Here is a 23,906-nt window from a genome sequence, read left to right on the forward strand (position 1 = left end):
GGATTAAAGCCTCTGCCTTTGGCTCAGGTCATGATCCCAGGGTCCTGGAATCCAGCCCCACATCCAGCTCTCTGCTCAGCAGGGAGCCTGCTTCCTCCTCTCTCTGACTGCCTCTCTGCCTACTTGTGAACTCTTTCTGTCAAATAAATAAATAAAATCTTTAAAAAAAAAATAGAGCTTGAAGTTCAGAATTGTGATGCCACCAACTTTGGCTTTCTTTTTCAATATTCCTTTGGCTATTCGAGGTCTTTTCTGGTTCCATATAAATTTTAGGATTATTTGTTCCATTTCTTTGAAAAAGATGGATGGTACTTTGATAGGAATTGCATTAAATGTGTACATTGCTTTAGGTGGCATAGACATTTTCACAATATTTATTCTTCCAATCCAGGAGCATGGAACATTTTTCCATTTCTTTGTGTCTTCTTCAATGTCTTTCATGAGTACTTTATAGTTTTCTGAGTATAGATTCTGTGCCTCTTTGGTTAGGTTTATTCCTAGGTATCTTATGGTTTGGGGTGCAATTGTAAATGGGATTGACTCCTTAATTTCTCTTTTTTCTGTCTTGTTGTTGGTGTAGAGAAATGCAACTGATTTCTGTGCATTGATTTTATATCCTGACTCTTTACTGAATTCCTGTACAAGTTCTAGCAGTTTTGGAGTGGAGTCTTTTGGGTTTTCCACACGTAGTATCATATCATCTATGAAGAGTGATAGTTTGACTTCTTCTTTGCTGAGTTGGATCCCTTTAATTTCCTTTTGTTGTCTGATGGCTGAGGCTAGGACTTCTAGTACTATGTTGAATAGCAGTGGTGATAATGGTCATCCCTGCCATATTCCTGACCTTAGCGGAAAAGCTTTCAGTTTTTCTCCATTGAGAATGATATTTGTGGTGGGTTTTTCATAAATGGCTTTGATATTGAGGTATGTGGCCTCTATCCCTACACTTTGAAGAGTTTTGATCAGGAAGGGATGCTGTACTTTGTCAAATGCTTTTTCAGCATCTATTGAGAGTATCATATGGTTCTTGTTCTTTCTTTTATTAATGTGTTGTATCACATTCATTGATTTGCGGATGTTGAACCAACCTTGCAGCCCTGGAATAAATCCCACTTGGGCATGGCGAATAATCCTTTTAATGTACTGTTGAATCCTATTGGCTAGTATTTTGGTGAGAATTTTCGCATCTGTGTTCATCAAGGATATTGGTCTATAGCTCTTTTTTTTGATGGGATACTTGTCTGGTTTGGGGATCAAGGTGATGTTGGCCTCATAAAATGAGTTTGGAAGTTGTCCTTCCATTTCTATTTTTTGGAACAGTTTCAGGAGAATAGGAATTAGTTCTTCTTTAAATGTTTGGTAGAATTCCACTGGGAAGCTGTCTGGCCCTGGGCTTTTGTTTTTTTGGAGATTTTTAATGACTGTTTCAATCTCCTTACTTGTTATGGGTCTGTTCAGGCTTTCTATTTCTTCCTGGTTCAGTTTTGGTAGTTTATATGTCTCTAGGAATGCATTCATTTCTTCCAGATTGTCAAATTTGTTGGTGTAGAGTTGCTCATAGTATGTTCTTATAATTGTCTGTATTTCTTTGGTGTTAGTTGTGATCTCTCCTCTTTCATTCATGATTTTATTTATTTGGGTCCTTTCTCTTTTCTTTTTGATAAGTCGGGCCAGGGGTTTATCAATTTTATTAATTCTTTCAAAGAACCAGCTCCTAGTTTCGTTGATTTGTTCTATTGTTTTTTTGGTTTCTATTTCATTGATTTCTCCTCTGATCTTTATGATTTCTCTTCTCCTGCTGGGCTTAAGGTTTCTTTCTTGTTCTTTCTCCAGCTCCTTTAGGTGTAGGGTTAGGTTGTGTACCTGAGACCTTTCTTGTTTCTTGAGAAAGGCATGTACCGCTATATATTTTCCTCTCAGGACTGCCTTTGCTGTGTCCCACAGATTTTGAACCATTGTGTTTTCATTATCATTTGTTTCCATGATTTTTTTCAATTCTCCTTTAATTTCCTGGTTGACCCATTCATTCTTTAGAAGGATACTGTTTAGTCTCCATGTATTTGGGTTCTTTCCAAACTTCCTCTTGTGGTTGAGTTCTAGCTTCAGAGCATTGTGCTCTGAAAATATGCAGGGAATGATCCCAATCTTTTGATACCGGTTGAGTCCTGATTTAGGATGAGGATATGATCTATTTTGGAGAATGTTCCATGTGCACTAGAGGAGAATGTGTATTCTGTTGCTTTGGGATGAAATGTTCTGAATATATCTGTGATGTCCATCTGGTCCATTGTGTCATTTAAGGCCTTTATTTCCTTTTTGATCTTTTTCTTGGATGATCTGTCCATTTCAGTGAGGGGAGTGTTAAAGTCTCCTAGTATTATTGTATTATTGTTGATGTGTTTCTTTGATTTTGTTATTAATGGGTTTATATAGTTGGCTGCTCCCACATTGGGGGCATAGACATTTAAAATTGTTAGATCTTCTTGTTGGACAGACCCTTTGAGTATGATATAGTGTCCTTCCTCATCTCTTATTATAGTCTTTGGCTTAAAATCTAATTGATCTGATATAAGGATTGCCACTCCTGCTTTCTTCTGATGTCCATTAGAATGGTAAATTCTTTTCCACCCCCTCACTTTAAATCTGGAGGTGTCTTTGGGCTTAAAATGTGTTTCTTATAGGCAACCTATAGATGGGTTTTGTTTTTTTATCCATTCTGATACCCTGTGTCTTTTGATTGGGGCATTTAGCCCATTAACATTCAGGGTAACTATTGAGAGATATGAATTTAGTGCCATTGTATTGCCTATAAGGTGACTGTGTTATTGTATATTGTCTCTGTTCCTTTCTGATCTACCACTTGTAGGCTCTCTCTTTGCTTAGAGGACCCCTTTCAATATTTCCTGTAGAGCTGGTTTGGTGTTTGCAAATTCTTTCAGTTTTTGTTTGTCCTGGAAGCTTTTAATTTCTCCTTCTATTTTCAATGATAGCCTAGCTGGATATAGTATTCTTGGCTGCATGTTTTTCTCATTTAGTGCTCTGAATATATCATGCCAGCTCTTTCTGGCCTGCCCGGTCTCTGTGGATAAGTCACCTGCCAATCTAATATTTTTACCATTGTATGTTACAGACTTCTTTTCCCGGGCTGCTTTCAGGATTTTCTCTTTGTCACTAAGGCTTGTAAATTTTACTATTAGGTGACAGGGTGTGGGGCTATTCTTATTGATTTTGAGCGGCATTCTCTGCACCTCCTGAATTTTGATGCTTGTTCCCTTTGCCATATTGGGGAAATTCTCCCCAATAATTCTCTCCAGTATACCTTCTGCTCCCCTCTCTCTTTCTTCTTCTTCTGGAATCCCAATTATTCTAATGTTTTGTCTTATGGTGTCACTTATCTCTTGAATTCTCCCCTTGTGGTCCAGTAGCTGTTTGTCCCTCTTTTGCTCAGCTTCTTTATTCTCTGTCATTTGGTCTTCTAGATCACTAATTCTTTATTCTGCCTCATTCATCCTAGCAGTGAGAGCCTCCATTTTTTATTGCACCTCATTAATAGCTTTTTTGATTTCAACTTGGTTAGATTTTAGTTCTTTTATTTCTCCAGAAAGGGCTTTTATATCTCCTGAGAGGGTTTCTCTAATATCTCCCATGCCTTTTTCGAGCCCGGCTAGAACCTTGAGAATTGTCATTCTGAACTCTAGATCTGACATATTACCAATGTCTGTATTGATTTGGTCCCTAGCCTTCGGTAATGCCTTCTTGTTCTTTTTTTGTGGTGAATTTTTCTGCCTTGTCATTTTGTCCAGATAAGAGTATATGAAGGAGCAAGTAAAATACTAAAAGGGTGGCAACAACCCCAGGATAATATGCTTTCAGAAAGTGGTTGTTTTTCTGTTTCTAGAATTGCTGTTCTTCTTCTCTTCAATCTGGCGATGGATTTGTAGGTGTTTGCAATCTTTAGATAAGCTATCTAGCGATCTCCTGCTAGCTGAAGTAGTCTCAGCCTGCTACTTCACTGCCATCTTGACTCCTCCCCCCTGGTTTCTTTAGTTTTGAAAAATTTTCTCCACCAATCCAATCCAAATTTTCCAGGATTTATTCACACCTCATAGTTCATTGCTGATGTCTTTTCCCCACTTCTTGTACTATTCTGTCCTATTCTTCCCCTTTCCCTTTCTTTTGAAATATTTTCCATGATTACAGTAGGCTTTTGGGAGGCAGTGGAAAGCATTTGCACTCAATCCACCATCTTGAATCAGAAGCTGTTATTCTTTCCCCAGGTCCTTTCTTAAACACATCTGGTGGGTTAGGAGAAATATTGGGACAGAAGGGAGTAGTTGTGGAGGAAACCTGGACCCAAACTTGGAAATTAGAGTGTGACTCTTACGTAGCCATCTGTTAGCTGGATGAAGTTGGGAATTCACTTTATAGACTCTCATTCTCGATTTCTTAAGCTTTGAAATGATGCGGTAGGACTAGGTGAACTCTAACATTCTACATTACCTCCATTTACAAAACAAAGACAATAGAGCTCACAGAAATGAATGATTTGCTGATGGCCTTTGTAGGAAGGAAAGTCTAGAATTGAGCCGTTTCTTTAGATTTCAAATATCCGTTATACCAAGCTGTCCTGAGCAATGTCCCCTCAGAAGCTGAGCGTGAAGGGGGCATATCTTCACTGAGCACAACTTCCTACCACATCCTGGACATGTGTGGAAGCGGCATGTGTGCCCCCACTCAGGAGGCTGTCCTGAGGTCTGTCTCCTAGGCCTCACACCTCTCTACCCCTGCTGACATTACTGTGTTCTAGAGTGTTACCTGATCCAGTCTCTCAGGTGGCAGGGGTTGGGGGAATAGCTCCAGTTTGGCCCAGCCCCGAGAAGCAGCCCTGTACAGATGGTGGTGCGGCTGGTTGCACAGTGGTCGGGCCTCCCAGTGCTGGAGAGCACGGCTGTGCTCATTCCGAAGTCGCTCTGACAACATTCCTCTCCTGGCAGCCATGTACTCTCTCCTCCAGCCTTGTGCAAGCAAATGGCTTTGCAGCAGTTTCCCTTAGTCCCCGTGTAAGCTAGGAAACAAGCATTAAGCCTATGAATTTGTATGCATTTTACTTATTTGAATCTTTCCACAGGGCTTCCAGATTTAATTTCCCGCTTCTTTTCCATGGCTTTCCCCTTGGGTTGTATTAACACATTGATTAAAAAACAAACCAAAAAAACCCCCCCAAAAAACCAAAAAAAACTTCTCCAAACACAAAAAAGCAAAGAGAAAATCAAAACACAAAATATATGCCTCCTACAAACCCATTAAAAGTCCATCTTCAGTATGACCATATCAGCTTTTAATTAGGAGAGTTTGCTTGCTTATTACATGGTTTAAGAAGCAAATGTTCCTCTCTTGTCACATACCTTTATCTTCTTTAGATCCAGGCCTCTGGGATTCTAATTTGTAACTTCATTCTTTTCCACCTAATTCTTCCTTCTCTACTACCATGTTCTGTCTATTCCTTGAGTCAGATACAATCGTACCATCTGGTCAACCTCTGAGTTACTTAAGATCACTCGTTCTCAGCTCTAACTCATTTTAGAATCACCTGGGGAATTTAATTTGTGTTGCTCTAGGGATACACATATTTAAAGGTTAACCAAGTGTCTTATAGGTAAAGGGGAAAAAGAAATTGATAGCATTTGTAAATGGGATCAACCCCTTCTTTCCTCTACCTAGTTAATCTATCCCTTACCTCTTTCAGTGATTCTCTGATAGGAAATAGGAAGTTCCAAGTGGATGGTTGTTGGCTTTCGAATATGATATGACAATGCACAGTGGATCACTGTCTAAAAGTATGGTAGCCCACCCTATGGGCTTATAGGCACTTTCAACAGTCAGGATGAACATCAGGCACAGCATGAGTTTTTGCTTGCTTGTTAACTTTTTCTAGATCATTCTCTCATTCATAGTTTTAAAAACCACAGATGAATTATGTATGATCTTTAGAGTCGTCAGTAAAATAAGAAGGGGAAAGAGAGCTCTAAGTGGCAGAAATTTGCATAGAAACAAGATTTGCCTCTAGTCCTTGTACATTTCAGAATATATGGTACCAGTGTTTGGAATGTTTGTGAGTCTGGTTCTTTTTAAAATACTCAGGGATATCCTGGCTGTAGAGACAGGCATTTTGCACATTTAAGCTCACGGGAAGAGAGTCATAAAGCATATCTTCCATGTCCACCTTCTGTTGGGTATTGAGAAAACTCTTTTCTCTTTGCCTAAGCACCTGTGTTGAATTTGGTAGCTGTGGTGTTTGGACTGATTCAGCAGTAATTAATCTCCAGGCTAATTATGAGCTCTGTTGTCATTTTGCTAGATGTAATTAAACTGCATAGCTGGAGAAAGTTTGGAAACTACGGTTTCCAAGAAAACTCTTCCCTGTAACTTGGCAAGGAGTTCAGGAATGACAACATAATCAGCCAATTAAATATAAGCTGGAAGTCTGATGTCCTTCAGGACGAGTTTACAGGAAGAAGACAAATGTATGTTCACAAGAGGCACCTGCTGTTTTACTGCTGCCTTTTTGGAAAAAGCTTGGGATATTCTAGAGATTTTTTCTCATTAATCCTTTTGATAACTTTATTAAACAGGAAGCAGGACAAGCATTTTAGTCCCTTTCAGAAAGATGAGATGACTAACATGTGAAGGTCAACTTTCTTGTCAAAGGGCATAGTGACCAGGGTCAGAAGAGATTTCAGTAATGTGTTTCCTTACAAAACAGTGATTCTTTATATAGATTCCTATAGCAATCATCAAATATATGAAAAGGGTATACCAGCATGAAGATATGAATATGCCCTTTGGTGAATAAACTCGTTAAATCTTTTGGAGCCAAGGTTATGTTGTATTTTTTAGTCTAGAATTGGGAGACAGACCACATGCCAGCTGTAAACTAGTGGAGAGGGATGTGTTGCTGAATTATACTGGCCTGGGTCTTGCTCAGAAGGGCCACTTTGAAGAAACGAAGAAGATGCATTTGGTCCATATGTCCATAAAAACCAACCCTGGTGACCACCAATGCCTGACATTGTAGAAAAACATATTTTGCAATTCAAAATTGTTTTTAAAGCTTTACTAGAGCTCTCAGCTGATTTTGCCTTTCAAGGAGAAAGCGTATAAAAGCATGGGATAGAAACTGCCATTCCTTGGTTTCCAAATATCTCTGGGTGTGCACATGGTGGTACCCAAGAGCTCGGGATGATTTGGGGTGGTGCACTGACTTACAGAGGTAGAGTTAAAGTTTTAGATATTTTTCATAGTTTTATTTATGGCAAAAGCTTTCCACTAAAAAAAAGGTAGGAAAAAAGTTCCTTTTGAAAATTTTAATAAATTTATTTAATCTTAGTAAATAATAGTAAATTTATTAGTAAATTTAATCTTAGTAAAACTATGGACTCTATAATAAGTTGTTAAACAGTGATACGGGTGATGGGCAGATAGTCAGCATCACGAAGGTAGAACTGGAGGACTAAAGTTTGGGGAAATGGGCCTCTTCCCATTGTCTCCTGCTCCTGTTAAGAGGTCTACTTAATGTGTTTGCATCAACATTAATTCTATTTTGCAAAAAGTTGGTCCGATAAGAGAACTAAGTTGTACTGTTAAGTCACAAATATGTATGCTGCTACTATTGCAATAAAACAAACAAACAAACAAACAAACAAACAAAAACCCACACCCAAGTTCTGCCTTGTGTCTCCTTATTAATTCTCATGCCCAGTCATGTAACTAACAAAGGTTTGGGTCTTAGGAACATATGATTTAGAGCCTATAATAATCGCAGATTATGATTATTTCTTAAGAGAGTCCATCCTTTGGCTGCTCTGCCAGAGAACAGTCGTACTTACGTCTGTTCCTTTTTAACCATGGACAAAGTGATAAACAGTGAGTGAGCCAGGCTTTGCATATTTGCATATCCCAGTCAACATTTCCCCAAAGACTGACACACAGCAATGGATACATCTCAGAGCCTTGTGCTAAGTGAAAGAAGCCAAACTCAAAAGGTTACATAATTTTTTATTACATTTATGTGACTTATGGAAAAAGTAAGAACTGTTGGGACAGGAAACATTTTACATGTACCAGGGGCAAGAAATTGACCTCCAAGGGCAGGGAAAATTTTTCAGATAGAATAAACTATTCTTTATTTTCATTATGGTGGTGGTTGCATGACTATCCATTTGTTAAAACTCTTACAACTATATCCTAGAAAGGGAGAATTTTACTGGCTGTAAATTATACCTCAATAAACCTGACTGAAAAACAAATAACTGTTTTTGGTGTTCCATAAGAAAAATTACAAGTAAAATGTGAAATAATAGTCAAACCAAAATGAAACACCACAAATACAAATCATTTCTCGAGGGAGGAGAAAGGCAGTCTCAACTTTTGAATAGATTTACACTGATAGACAGCCTCTTAATCTGTATTTCTAGAGTGGAAATGTCAAGTGTATGCTTTTATACAAACTGTTTCCATTCAATCATTTTGTTTTTGTTCATGACTAGATTCATTTCAGTCCTACTGCTCCTCATAGTTTGAAAAATGTTTAGGTCCTGGCCGTGTTACCATGGCAAAGAGTGGTTTCTTTGGTTTGACATCAGATATAGTAAATCACTGTTAATGATTGGCCTGTAGCAGTTTTCCCATAAAAAACATAATCTTCTTTGCTTTTGGTACATTAGAGAATCTCTACAAATGGAAAAATAATCTCTACAATTAGGAATGTACACACTCTTGGAGTTGATGTATTCAGAATTATTTGGGAATGGCCAACTTAATGGTGTAATCAGGTGTCCGAGGGGTTTGTAGCCCCTCTTACACTGCATGTGCTCATCATACTACATGGAAACAGTTTTTGTTCCTGTGTCCTCTTTAGTCTGTGAGCTCTTTAGGAGCGGAAGGCATTTTTCATTTATGTTTCTATCCCATCTCCTACCACAGAGTGTGTATGAACTATGAACTAAAAATAATTTCTAGATGAATAAGTGAAAAATTATGGCTTTATAGTTATTTTAAAAGTCTAAAAATAGACTTTGTCTTGGAGTTGGGCAAGTGGCATGAATTGTGAGATGCCAAGACTGCCGTGTGAGGTTGTTGGTGATTGTGTAGGTGTAGCCTTTCCCAGAGGCATGTAGGACTTGAAGCCCTCTTGAAACTTATTCTAGTCCATGGTTGGATGACATAAGAGCTTCTCCAAGCTTTTAATACACATTAATTAGAAATTGTTTATGTTAACACCATGTGAATGAAGTCATTTAACAGAAAAATAAAAATATATCGGCACATTTTTAAAGGTTCCCCTACTTTGCAAATATAATGTATTATCAAAGCTGAAACATATTTTATTAAAGATTTTATTTATTCACTTGAGAAAGCAGAGCACGAGAGGGTGTGAGAGAACATGAGTGGGGGTGGAGGGAAAAGTAGACTCCCCACTGAGCAGGGAGCCCAATGCCAGGCTCTATCCCAAGACCTTGGGATCATGACCTGCGCTGAAAGCAGATGCTTAACTGACTGAGCCACCCAGGCGCCCCTAAGCATATCTTTATAGACGTTGTTTTCACAAGACTAAACCAATTTCTTTTCTTTTGAAGCATTGGTATATTATTGCTAATTCAGATCATTTCATAGCTCAAATAAGATGTAGTTTTTCCTTGTGACTTTTTAGGGAGGGTTTTTTTTTTTTTTTATGTAGCACATGGAAGTCTTGTTAATGTATAGTCTAGTTTTCATAATTGTAGCTGTTGAGATCCAAGAACTGATTTTAAGATTTGTATTTCATTTATTTTTCTTTTTGTTTCTTGGCAATTGCAGACCATGTTCACCTTCTGATATACCATTTTCATATCCTAGGAGGCAGCAGAACTTAGCAAGCCCTCAGGATTATTTACCTATCTAGACTCCATTAATTCTTAAATAGGGCAAATGGTCAAGACTAGCTCCTTTTTGTTGATGTATTTCCAAGGGGCCTTGCAGGATTCTGCCCACCTCTGTGGCTTCATTTCTCATTTTATCTTGGCATGTTGCCCTTCACACATCACCTTGACCATCATCTCACTTATCTCAGGCTTACAAATCAGTACATCAATGAACAAATATTTGCTGAGTACTTTTTCTGGTGGGCATGTGGTGTTAGTTTTGTCTGGGAAATGTTTCACTTTCCTATGGTAACTGGATTCTGGCTTTTCTTTGGGGACTCTCCCCTCTACAGCTCTCAGTCATGTGCTTTAGATCCTTCCCAGACTCTGGCAGTGGGCACGTGACTTAGACTGGCCAGTGTATTACCTTCTTCTGGCCCTAGTAACTTGTATGGTGATGGCACAATTCATGCCACTTGCCCAAGACATTTCATTAAGAATGAATGCCGTGACTTTTTGCTAAAATTGTTCGGAAAAGAAGGTCTTTTTTTGTTTGGGTTACTAAGCAGGCGCAGTATTTCTTGGGCTTTCTTTAATCTCACCATAAGAGGATCTTTGGCAAATGAAGCCAATCTAGAGAAAAATCAAAGCCAAAAATTAGAAAATTCGTATATTCTCTCTAGAATTCCTGATTCAACTGTGCCTGAAGCTGATATAGGCTACATCTGGACTTTAAAATATGCAAGTCAATATTTTTAAATCTAATTTGAGTTGGGTTTCTGTCCTTCACTAAAAAGGACTACTGATTAAAACATACTCATTATGTACAAAGATTCTAGAATATGCAAACTTCTGGCTTTTAAGTGTTTACAGTAAGTCAACATTTAAAGGATGATCATATCAAGATAACATTACTCTTCAAAATATGCTACTTTTCTTTCTATCCTTGACATTACTGCTTGATGTCGGGATTATTTGCATATACCATTTTCTTCTCTGATATATTTCAGAGAGAAGAACTGGGTCCTCCTTTCTTATCTAGTACAGTGCTTTGCACATGAACAGTGTTCAGTAATTTTTTATTGAATTTACTTGAAAAGATGACTAATACTACTTAGGGATTTATGGTAAACACCAGACAAGTAGCTTAGGTCATGACATCCTATCGTTTCAGGTTAAATGACATTTTTTGTCCCCTGGATCAGGTCCTCATTCAAGTTTCTACCACTAGATGATTTGTGTTTTGTTTTATTGAGCAAAGGCAGGACTCAATATTAGTCAGAGGCAGCTCTGTGGGGATAAAAAAGGGGAAGTTGAAAGTAAAGTTCCAGGGATTATGTTTTGACAAGGAATATGTTTAACTATCAAGACAATGTTAAATTAGCTTGTTGCTGTACCAAACCGACACTGATAAACTATAAAATTCTGAGTTTAGTAAGTTTAAAAGAAAATAAAGGAATGAAGAAATAAGTATGTGCAGTAAGAACCATATCTTGATTGTAATAATTGTATTTAACCTTTTCTAGCTCCAATCACTCTTAGCTACTTTTACATAGACACATAGTGGAAGGATTTTGTCACTAGTTGACTAGAACCAAATGTCCTGGCAAGGTCTGATTCTCTATTCTCAGAGTTGTGAATCTCTGTTCTTTCTGGAACAAACTGAAGTGAACTTCCTTCCTATTTGATATTTTGCTATGTTTAGAAGTGGAAGTAACCAAAGGTACTTTGTCCAAGATACAGAACTAAATATCCACACTACATATTTCCTTTTAAATTTCAATCAGTGCAAGCACAAATACATGAGCATGTATTTGAGGACAAAATCCTGCTTTTATCATAATCGTTAAGACTCTGAGAAGGAGCTGGAAATGTATTGGTGATACTCAAAACCTGTATGTCTGTCATCTTGGATAATGTCATTCTGTCATAATGATGGTTTAATTCAAATAACTGCTTTCTATGGCTTTATTGGATAAATAACATCATGTGTTTTTCATAAGGCTGTGACTGCTGGAATCTGAGAGACCCAGGTTTGAATCTTGGCATCACCATTTGTTGGAGCTCTTAATTGTAGACTAGTCTCCTGCCTTTTTCAGCTTCAGTTTTCTGTTCTGTTCTTCATAGGGTTGCTATGAGGGCTAGATCTTCTTATATATGTGAAGACAAAGCATATTGATTGTAATAAGAGTGGTTATGAGTTAGTAGGAATGGTTATTATTATGCAGTCTTTTCCTACTTTCTTCCTAGGACACATGATGAAAGGTAAGACCTCCCCCTGCTTTCTTTTTTTAAAGAGAGAGAGAAAGAGAGAGAGAGGGAGAGAGGATCTTAAGCAGTCTCTACTGCCCAGGGCAGATCCCAATATGGATCCCACCACCCTGAGGTCATGACCAGAGCCTAAATCAAGAGTTAGACATAAGCCAACGAAACCACCCAAGTGCCCTAATGCAAGTCTTTTTTTCCCTTAGTGTTGACTAGACCATGTGGCTGGCTAAATCCCTTCTTTCTTCACATTTCACCCAAGGATGCATATGGACTTGAAATGAGTGTCTTTCCAGGATGGAGGAGAGCTGTTCTTAGTTCAGGTTATACTTCTAGGGAAGATGAGAATGAAAAATAGTAGAAAAGAAACAGCCTCAAATGCTCTCAAATTGTGAGAATTAACCTAATGTTGGTTTTCATGTAGCTGAGTTTTTTGTTAAAGGAATTAAATTTCAACAAAACCAGCTTTGATCAAAGAAGTTGACCCAATTTCTTACAAGAAAGAAGAATGTTGCTAAGGATTGAAATTTATTGCTAGACTCATAAAGACCATGAGGGGAAGATTTATTGTCTTTTTTGTTTTCTGCTGAATCCCACTTTCTATAGTGCCTGAATATAAGAGGTGCTCAATAAATAATTGTTGAATGAATGAATGAATGAATGCTTCTAAAAGAAAGAGCAGTTGGGCTGAATTTTAAGCAGAATAGCTGTTGCCATATAAAATAAGTTAGATAGAAGCAACCAGGGTTACCCAGGAAACCGAAGTTCCTCTTCTCTGAAAATTTCTAGGAGCAGACTCAACACTCATTTCTCCAAGATCATGTCTGTGTAACTTTTGAAGAGGACAGAGCAGACACTTTCTGAGGCTGGAAGTTTCTAGAACTCTCACAGAAACCTCCATATCTGAGTGCAAGAGTTTTCCTCATCTGGGAACTTGGTGAGCTTTGCCAGGCAACACAAATATTTATCCAGTTAATCTTCTATCCCCAATCACTTCTTAAGACATTTTCCTGCTACTGATCCCTTTTGCTTCTTACCTTATTTCGTTCCCAGCCACCTATTACCTGTGTGCACAGGTGATATTGATCCCAGTGATATTTATTCATAGTTCACCTTTCCTTTACTGAAAGCAGGATATAGTTCCTCATTAATTTCTGGGCCATAAATAAATAGCTGAGTGACATCGTGACTTTCTGTCTTTAGGCAAAGGAGAGAAGTTTTCTTCAAGGTTTCACAGACAATACTGACTTTTTGTGTCCCAGACCATCTTTTGTCTAGGATATCATAATACATTATGATTCTACTTTCCTTTTGAAAACAGTGTAGTAGATGGAAGTACTTTTTTCCTTTCCATGAATAATGCTTTATTCATTCAAACTCCTACTATGAGACAAGAATATCTACTGGAAGATTTCTTGGAAATTTGGATAGAAAACTGCTCACAATCAGTTTGAAATAAAGTAATTATTTTGAGAAAAAACTCTTACCACGCTGAGGTAATGATTTTATTTTTTTTTTTAGGAGAAGGTAATTAATAACTAAGTGACTATATTTCTGTCGACAAAACATCTGAAAATGGACAAGTTTCATGCTAAATAGTGTAACGTATTTGAAGCCAAAGCACATTTTTCCTTGTTCTCGTTTGACTACTTAATAGATACCAAAAATAAACCATAGCGTAGAAGTCCCTATCATAGCCCTAATACATCTCAGGAAGGCACAATCAGAAGACAACTTTGAACCAATGAATCCCACAGATCAGAATTATACCCATTACAGATTTAAAGATCCACATATCATCAAAAATACTTTATGATGATGTTAATGAAACCAAAGGACCTAGCCCACTAAAACCAAACCAATTTAGTTACATGAATATGTAAATAAAAGGCAGTGTGTCTGGTGAAACCAAGATGACTAAAATAGCAAAAGACTCCAATGCTCTCTAGTTTGCTTTGAAGGTATAATTTATGAAGATGCTTTAAGGTCATATGTAATACAAATGACAATATTTCTAGAAATATATTTGTGCTCTGTAGGATTCATGAGTAATAATGCTTGGAGTGCTCCAACAAAGGTACTTGCATGAATTAATGGAGCACATCTGGGCATCAGTCCAATAAAAATGTTGGCTGAATGATTCCTGGGGAGGGGGGTAGTGTGGATATTGAGTACTGGATGCCTGTAAGCAATTGATGCTGGTTAAAGAGAACATCTTTCTTACTCCTTTCCACTTACTTCTGAACTAGATCAACTCTGTACTTTTGAGAGAGGAAGAAGGCTTTAAGAGACAAGTTTACTTTAATGCAAAGACTCGATTTTCAAATAATGTTTACTACTTTGGAGAGACTGGCATTGCATACGAATACCCAGACTTACTAGCAAGCCCTTAATAATGAAGTCTCTGCATTTAATACTGATATCTTGGATTTATACTGCACCCTTTCTGTAAGATCCAAGTATAATACTTGATTCTCAATTTCAATGCAACTGTATATGTGAATACATTTATTTTGTGTTGGGAACAATGGCAAGAAGTAGAATAACATTGGCCACATCTTATAGTAATAGTTCCCTTCTCTTCTGGCTTGATATAGATATATTGTTTTCCCTGGGGACGTAAGCAGATAGAAACTCTAGGCTCATAAGAATCTCATGTCCCACTTGCCAGTCAGAAATAGAAAGTAACTGGAAGATCTTTAAGTGATTGGTAATGAGCATAGAAGAAAAGACAGTGGTGTGAGTGGGCTGAGCCAGGTGGCCATCACTTGCTCTCTAGAATTGGCCTGAAATCACTCTTTCTATTCATAGTCATGGAGTGGTTGGAGATCCAAATTCAGGGTCAGAATATTTTAATTCCATTCCTTTCTATTTAGCCATGTTAGGCAGGGCAAGGCACTTAACTTCTTTGAGCACCACTTTCTTTGTCTACATAATTGGAAAAATAAAAACTCTCCTATGCATCTCACAATCATTTTCTGAGATGCCATTGAAATAATGTGTGCAGAGTGTTTTGCTGGTTGTGGAAAACTATGCCATTGTGAAGTGTGGATATTATTATCCCCTCTAATGGAAAGCTCCCTGAGGGTTTATACCTTTCATAAACCTCTTCCAGCTGCCTACTTTATTTCCTGAACACTCCTTCTTTGGCTCTTCCTTCTTTTTGTTCTAATTACATCCAGGAGGAAGCCTCCATTAGGAATTAATGAGCTTTAGTACCTTCATTTACCATCTGCTTCCCCTCCCCCATTTAACAAATGAAGGTGTGTCTCAGCCTCAAGACCTTATGTTGACTGTAGCCAGGCAGATGGGAATGATTCAGATGAGAAAGATTCTTTTCTCCCTGGTACCAAGGTCACATTTGGATTTGGTACTGCTTTTGAAAGCCAGATGGCGACGAGAAGGTGAGAAGACCCTCTATTTAGAGCCCTGCTAGGAACACACTGGCCCTATTCGCATTCATTCATTCAAGCATGCATTTATTCATCCAATCAACATTTATTGTATGTCTGTTATGTGCCAGACACTGTACTAGATGGTGGGAGATAAAGTTGAATAAGACAGACTCTTTTCCTTGAATTGCTCACAGCCTAGTGGAAGAGATAAATACAGCTACTCATGTAATTACAGTGTGATGTCTGATGTGCTCTTGCACTGACTGTAGTTTTGGATGTGGGGAGGAAGAGAAGAGCTGAGTTATCCTCTAAATTTGGACTTTTGAGAGAATGAAAGTGTACCTTCAGTTCCCTCTGTCTATATTATGAAAAGGAATGGATTTGTGGTCGAGTAGGTATCTAGCTGATATTCTGATTTCCATCTTGTTTCCCTTAAGCCTATATATGCTGAGTCCAGCTTAGGATTCACCTAGAACATAACTGCAGTATCAGAGGTATTTGTACATGTGTAGAAAGAATAATTTCCTCTTCTGTTTATAATGATTATGCATAATCTATTTTTTAATGAAGAGGGTGGTAATTAGAGTCCTAATAGAAAACAGATGGCATACAAAACTATTATAAAGGTGTGAGTACAAACCCCACAGAAGGGATTGTGCAGAAATCTGGGGTCAGCGGCAGCTGAGCTGATACCACCTCTATGTCCAAAGGGAGAAAGGGAGCAATCAGTTTCTGGAACCCAGCAGAAGGAGGTCTTGTAGAAATGGTCTCTTTGAGAATTACAGGGACCTTCCATGGAAGGACATAGTCATCTTACTTTGAAGCTATACAGTGGGATAAAGCAAGGGAAACAAATCCCCTGACCTCATTCTCCTCGTGCCCTCCCTCAGATCTTTCTGGTGTTCTCTATTGTCCAGACCCCATCAGAAGCTATAGCGACTGGGATTCTGTAAAGCAGACCCATGGAGGTCACCAAAGAAAGGTGGGAAAAACAATCAGAAGATAGCGAAGAGGTTAGGATCCTTAACCGCAACAGGAAGCCGTGAGAACAGAGGCTTGTCTGCTCAAAAAGTTATATATATGTAAAATAACATGACATATGTAACATATATATATATATAGCTTAACATAAGTGCATGTTTTTATTATACCAAAATACATATGTACACATTCTAGCTATGCACATATATTTGTGTATTTTCTGAAAATAATAGCACACAAGTTTTGTGTAAAGTTTACTTTGAGAAGCTTGGTGACATTTGAGTCAAACACTTTTATTTTCCTTTTTCTTTTAACTTTTTTTGTTATGAAATATTTTAAACATATATGGAAATGGGTAGACCAATATAATATAATCCCCTAAATGCCCATTATCTTGCTTCAACACTTGTCAATTCATGACTGCTTATTGTATTCGTTCTCTCATCCAGTCTCCACAATCCCACAATTTTGAAATATGTCTCAAAATGCTGGATCATCCCATGTTTGGCTTTTGTTAGGCCTAAGCCATGTTGCAACTGTTTTTTAATGGATCATGCTTCTCAATCACAAGCTAAGCATATACATTTAGGAACTGAATTATAGGCAGAAATGGATATATTTTTTAAAAGGTCAGTCATCCCCACTCAGCTGTACATTATTTAAAAGTGAGAAAGGTGTGACCACAAAATATGGGGAAGTTACATCATATATATAACTATCATATATATTTATATAAATATTTACTGTTATAGTTTTAGAATATTAAAATGCCCTTTTCTCTCTTTGCTTTACTTTACATTTAAATAAGAGAAAACTTCATTTGGGAATGTAGTTCCCCACCCCAACACACACACTGGGAATCCACTGTGGGGTACAAGTTACTATGTAGAACACAGTTCCCCTCTGATTTGTAATGTCATAGCTTCCATACATCATATTTCAAGATGTGAATGTGAATTTCAAGAAGCCCTGTGTTGGGCTTCTCTTTATAGTCTGTCGATTTGTTATTTTTTAAATCAGTGTGCAAATAGCACTCTGTCTTAATTGGAATCACTTTATAATAATTCATCATTTCTGGAGTTCGGAGTATTGAAAGGGTCCTGGCCTTTCGTGGCCTGCTCTTCCATAGGAATAAATTCAGCCTGTTAAACTCGATGAGGAGGAAAAAAAAGTTTATATATGGCAGTTGATTTCTAAAATGATCTAAATTATAAAATGTATTTGTTGAGAACTCTGAAAGTTTTTTGGTAGTTCATGAGACTACATAAGCCTCAAGCTAAGGACAAACAGGAATAAAGTATGATTTTTCTCTTTACTGAGCCTGTGCTTTTTAGGAGCATGTAGAAAGCGTAATTGAAAGAAAAAATACATCTGTAATATTTGTATGTCAGGCATAGGACCCATAGCTCTTTGTTTAATTTTCCACTCACTTGAAGATCTTTCTTTGCAATATGGGTTGTCTCATCGACAAAAAAGGCAAAGTTGAGAAGAAATGAAAAGTGAATGACAGCAAATCTCAACCACTTGTCTCAGAAAGTATGCACCATGGGCCCAAGGGGTGATGCACTGAAGGAACTTAATTGTCCGGTGATTTAAAGATCTTAATGATGAGGACCATGACTATGGCATAAGTGAAACACCAATATTTTTAAAATGGCAGATCTGAATGCTCAGAGGTTGTATTATCTACTGTTGCATAATAAATTACCACAGACTTAATGGCTTAAAACAGGTTTTATCTCACAGTTCCTGGGACAGGAGCCCGGGCATGGCTTAACCAGGTCTTCTGCTTAGGGACCCTTCAGGTTCTAATAAACTTGTCAGCTGGCCTTATTTTAATCTGGATGAGGAAGGGGTGGAATCCTCTTTCATGTGATTGGAATTGTTGGCAGAATTCATTTCCTGGTTGCTCTATGACTGCAAGCCCAGCTTTTGGCCGGCTGTCAGTTGGGGGTCACCACAGGTCCTGGAGGCCCCTCCAGTCCTTGTGGGCCTCCCCATCATGGCTGTTTCTTTCCTCAAGCCAGCAAGAGAATCTTCGACCTATTGAGAGCCTAGTCCCTCTTCTAAGGTCTTTCACCTAATTGAGTCAAGTCCACTTGGGATAATCTCCTTTCTGATTTTCTCAAGATTGTCCGATTTGGGACTTCCATATATCTGTAAACACCCTTCACTTTTGCCGTACTCAGTTGTTTAGGAGGAAGTCACAGGTCCTGTCCACACTGAGGGAGGGGATGATGATACTGGGTGGGAACACCAGGGGCAGAACCCGTGGGGCCTTTCTAGAGGCTTTCTGCCTAGGGCTAACAGAAAATGGAAGAGTTGCCATCCCTCGGTTACAGTTCCCGCTGCCCGTTCTTTAAATGGCATTTCTGGGGTGAGACCCACAGAGGCAGAGGTATTTAGGGTGATATGGCTCCCACCCATTTTGCCTTGTCTGCTCTGTGAGAAGCAGAATATACCGTCCTGCAAGGAGTGGCCTCCCAGAGAAAGGCCATACTGTATAGGCTGAAGCTTGCTGTGGGTTTTCTCCCCTTTGGAGGAGCAGCTGTGAGATGTGGGCCCAGGCCTCTGGCAGGCAGGCAGTCAGCCAAGTTCTTGCAGTCAGCAGCCCAGGAAAGAGTTAAGCCTTGACTTCTCTTGGCAGGAGCTGGGGGAGGGGGGCATTCTGATTAGATGTGTAATTGCGATTGGCAACTTCTGTTTAGGGTCCATGCTTAGTGACCCGAGACGAGACGTTCAGAGACCACATTTAATATCTCTTCTTAAACCTGTTCCCCAGGACAAGAATAAAAGTGGGTGCGTGTTTTGTTGGCACAAACAATTGCTGGACAAACAGTCCTCTCCCTGGCCTTGTGACAATTCCCCAGTACAGGTGATTCTGTATGTGGCATTTGTGTTGTACATCTCCCTTCACCTCTCTGGCCCCAGCCTGCAAAAAATTTCCAGCACAGCGGGGATTAGTGCCTAATGGCAAGAGAAAAAGCAATTAGCATTTCCTAACAGCTAACCAAACACAAAAGCTTCCCCCAGCCTTGGATGGAACACCTTTGACCATTTACCGCTTTGCTAAGGCAAAGCCCTGCACCTTACAATTTGCGCTTAATTATACAGGAGAAGAGAAATCTGTTTCTCCGGGAGAGCCTCTGAGAACCTGTTGGGGAAAGCTTTCAATTTTAATTACAGAAGAAATACTGGCTGAGGCAATGTTGAAAGGGAATTACCTTTCCTTTTCTTCTGATTTTGCAAAACAGCTGGCCAAACAGAACACCGTGGCTCTGTTTAGGCAACCTGTGCAGGGTGGCTGCAGGCCGTGCTGGGGTTCATTTTGCAAATCAGCTGGAAAGATTTCTTTGGGGGCTTAAGGAAGCTAATTTAAACATTGCCTGTGTACAGAAACTTTAATCCCTCTTAATATGTCAGCTGTGCCATCAGAAAAGCAGACCTCCTGTGCTGGCATACTCAGGAAGAAAACCAATACCGTCTTCATTATTCAAGCCATCAGTCCATAGACAAAGGGGCGAAATAAGAAACAAATCATCCGAGTGGCATCCGGGGTCCTTCCTATTTCATTCTGACAGCGTTTGTGTCCAGGCAGGCGGCCCCTCCCACCACCGCCACCTCCACCCCTTCCTGCAGCCCGGCCTCCTGTTACTCTTTATGGTAATTGAAGCTGGGCCCCAGAGCCCTCAGAGGCTTGTATCTTCTTCTCACATGAGTGACGCTTCAGTGATAAACTTGAACTTAAAGTTACTGAGGCGGAACTGAGGGTTCATTTGATAGCTAGTGGTTTTCAGCAGCTCCGCGGGGCTTCGGGCCGCAGCGTGAGGTAGATTGTTAATGTCCTGTGAGGGAAAACAATAACACATTTCATTAATGCGTTCATGTGTGAAGCATCCATTAGTGCACTGGAGGTATTAATGACGTTATGCTTCAAACTGACATGTGGGGCATGACAGGAATTGCAAGGTCGGATGGGAACAGATGACATGATGAACAAATATTTGAATGGCTTCATTTGCCTGCGGGTCAAATGGTGGGTGCAAGGCACGGGAGGGCTGGGGGCTGGAAAGGAGTTATTTTGTCTTAACATAGACCAGTGGCAGCAAAACGAAGACGAAAACCCATGCATGTGTGCACGCGTGTTCCCTCCCTCCCAGAGAACCAGAGTCTGACCGCAGTTGAAGCATAAGGACAGGTTTTACTGGGGAACACCTGCCGCCGGGGTGTGGGGGGAGACCTCAGGGTGGAGCTGGGCTCAGTCCCCAGCACAGTGTGGACAAGGAGGGACTTAGAGTTGAGGGGCAGGGTGGAGGTGATGGGTGGAAGGTTATGAAGAGGAAACTGGGGAGTACGGGGCACTGTAGCCAAAAGACTCGAGAGGATTCTTGCTGAAGGCAGGCCCGCGTGATCAGATGGCGGGGGTGGGCTGGGGTGGGGTGAGTGGGAGTGTGAAGGATTTGCTCAGATACCAAGGCTCTGAGGTGGGAGTTCTTTCCCATGGGGCTTAACAAGATTCCTACTGATTGGACCATGCAGGCATGACCAAGCTGGAGGCCTGGAGGGCTTGAAGGAGCCTGACAGTTGAGAGTGTGTGGCATCACTACCTGCCCCCCACCCCTGCCCCGCACAGGCACACAGCCAGGAGGGGAGGGGAGGCATGCACAGAGAATGGGAAGGACTAGCCAAAAGCCACAGGTCATGTAATGGCCTGATGGCAGGAGGGGGTCAGGCTGACTTGGCTGACAGGAGACTTTCCTCAGGCTGCAGCTTCTCTTAGCAAATCCCATCATCAGGGCTGGATGGAGGTAAAAGCATATCTTCTCTGGCCAGCCTGATCATGAGGGATGGGGAATTCAGAAACACGAGTGCTTGTTGGATCCTTCATCTAGCCCCTGGCAGCATGAGACAGTCACTGAATGGTACTGGGAGAAAAGCATGAATCAGAAATGACACTGACCTCTAGTAGCAGAGAGTTTGCTGCATATTTAGCAAGTACACAGAATGTACAAGTGTTGAAATAGGGGGCCAGCACAAAGTGTCTTGAGAAATGGACCAAAGCAGACCAAATGGGACTACGTTTATGGTAATATACACCTGGGTTCGTCATGGAGAGTCCTGGTGTACGCCTCTTGTTCCAGCATAATTACTGGGACTCAAAAGTCCCAGTTTGAGGCCAAATGAATCAATCAGCGGTGTTAGAAGTCAGAAGAGAGGTTCCCCTTAATGTGGGCAATGGGATAGGGGCAATAGGATGGGGTTCTAGGGGTAATGTTCTGTTGTTAGTGGGGTGTAGGTTCTCCAGGGGTTATCACTGGGCACCTGTGATTTGTGCCCTTTTGGGCATGTGTGTTATGTTTCAACCAAAAGGTGTGTTGTTGTTTTTTTTATTTTAAATTTTTGTTTTTGTTTTTGTTTTTAATGTTCCAGTTGGGAAACACCCTAATGCACTGCCCATCACTCCCTCAACTTCTTTATGCCTCACTAAAATAAGATTTTTTTTTAAAGATTTTATTTATTTATTTGACAGATCACAAGTAGGCAGAGAGGCAGGCAGAAGGTGGAAGCAGGCTCCCCGCTGAGCAGAGAGCCCGATGGGGGGCTCGATCCCAGGACCCTGAGATCATGACCTGAGCTTAAGGCAGAAGCTTAACCCACTGAGCCACCCAGGCGCCCCCAAAATAAGATCTTTAACTAAAAGGATGAGTGCAAACACATCTTAGCTTATGGTGGGTTATAATGCTCAGGTTAGCTGGCGAAGTGGAGCTGCCTCCTGCTTGCTCAGGTCCCAGAGTTTGAAAGGGGGTGCAGAAGGAGGTGGGGGGCAGGGGGCAAACTGCAAGAGCAGAGCAGAGAAGGCTGGGTGGTCCTCAGCGTGGCCACACAGCCTCAGAGCCTGGGCCCCAACCGCAAAGCTTTGCGCTTCTGGCCAAGGGACTTCCGTCCCTCCCATCTCGGTCCTAACGTTTGTACTTTTTTTTTTTTTTTTAAATTCATGGAAATGTAATTCATTGAATTTCTTATATAAGCTGAATTGGGCAGTTACTGTTCCATTTTGCTTTGATAATGAGACGTAGAAAAAGTATTTGATTTTTCTCCCAGTTGCAGCAGCTGCGTGCTCACTGTGGACGCTGAGTGGGAGGGTCTGATGGCTGATGGCGGCCGGACAGGGCAGGAGATGCCAGCAACATACATCTTACGGTGACAAGTATAATGCAACATAAAGATATGAGTGTTTGGCAGCTTCTCTGAGGAATGTGCCCTTTGTTTTCCTTCTCTGGGTTCCAGTGGCCTTTCCTTGCCAGAGAAGACAATAATCCCCTTAATGCCAGAGAAGACAATCCTCTTAGTGCCGTTCTGAAGCAGGGCTGGGGCAGACCTGTAGCTGCATGACAGCAGAGCAGCTCCGCCCTCTGTGAGCTTCAGATGCCACGTGGGCAAAGCCGAATGGCAACCCCCATACCAGAAGGTTACTGCAAGAGCAGGTCTCAGGCCTTGCACATTTTATTTTCCCCTGAAAGTAAATTTTAGGTCTGTTTTATATTATCCTTAGTGACCAGAGATTAGGCAAAATTTGAATGGAACTGAGGGAATTACAATGTTAGCCGCAAAATTGAGCTCCCCAAGTATTTTTCTAGTCAGTTAACATGACTGTACTCCCCAGACTAAATGGAAACACCTACGAAGCTTCAAGATATTTTTCCTCCCCAATTAGGAGCTGAGTATGATGGATCTTCCCTGGTGGTATTTTAATATTACTATTTATTCATTGTGACCAACGGCTGGAAAAGACAGAGTTGTAATGAATCAGAATAGCAGGATAAGCCATGGATGCTGTGAATGGAAAAATGGTATGTCAGACTCTTTTGGAACCAGGACTACCTAGAAATTGACGCTGTCCTTACCACCCACCCCAGCAGCTCTTGGACATCTGTTTGGTCTCCTTGTCCATTGTTGAGAATCCAGCCAAAATGCTGCCTCTTCCGACTTAAGAGTCTGTCTGGATGCCTCCAGGGGTCGGGCAGACCTCTGGTATATTCCTTCTGAACCCTGGTTTCCTTCTCACAGGGACCTCATCACACGTCTGTCTCTTCCACTAGAACATGAGTCTCATTGGATACACTTGGCAGAACTTGACATAAATATTCAATAAATGAATGCCAACGGCAATGGACGAGAAGAAATATGTGATATAGAAGTACATTTTCCTTCATAAGGAAACCATCACAGTCTGAAATGTTTCTGAAATAAGATATTTCGTTATCTTGTTCTGTGTCTCAGATGACAAACTTCTAGATATCATATCCTAGTTAAGTTAGTGCCAATACCAGTTCAGATAATCGTCTGTGCAAGGTTAGTTTGAAGC

Source organism: Mustela putorius, unplaced genomic scaffold (genome assembly GCF_011764305.1).
Source record: "Mustela putorius furo isolate JIRA1106 unplaced genomic scaffold, ASM1176430v1.1 tig00000854_pilon_pilon_pilon, whole genome shotgun sequence".
Classification (NCBI taxonomy): domain Eukaryota; kingdom Metazoa; phylum Chordata; class Mammalia; order Carnivora; family Mustelidae; genus Mustela; species Mustela putorius.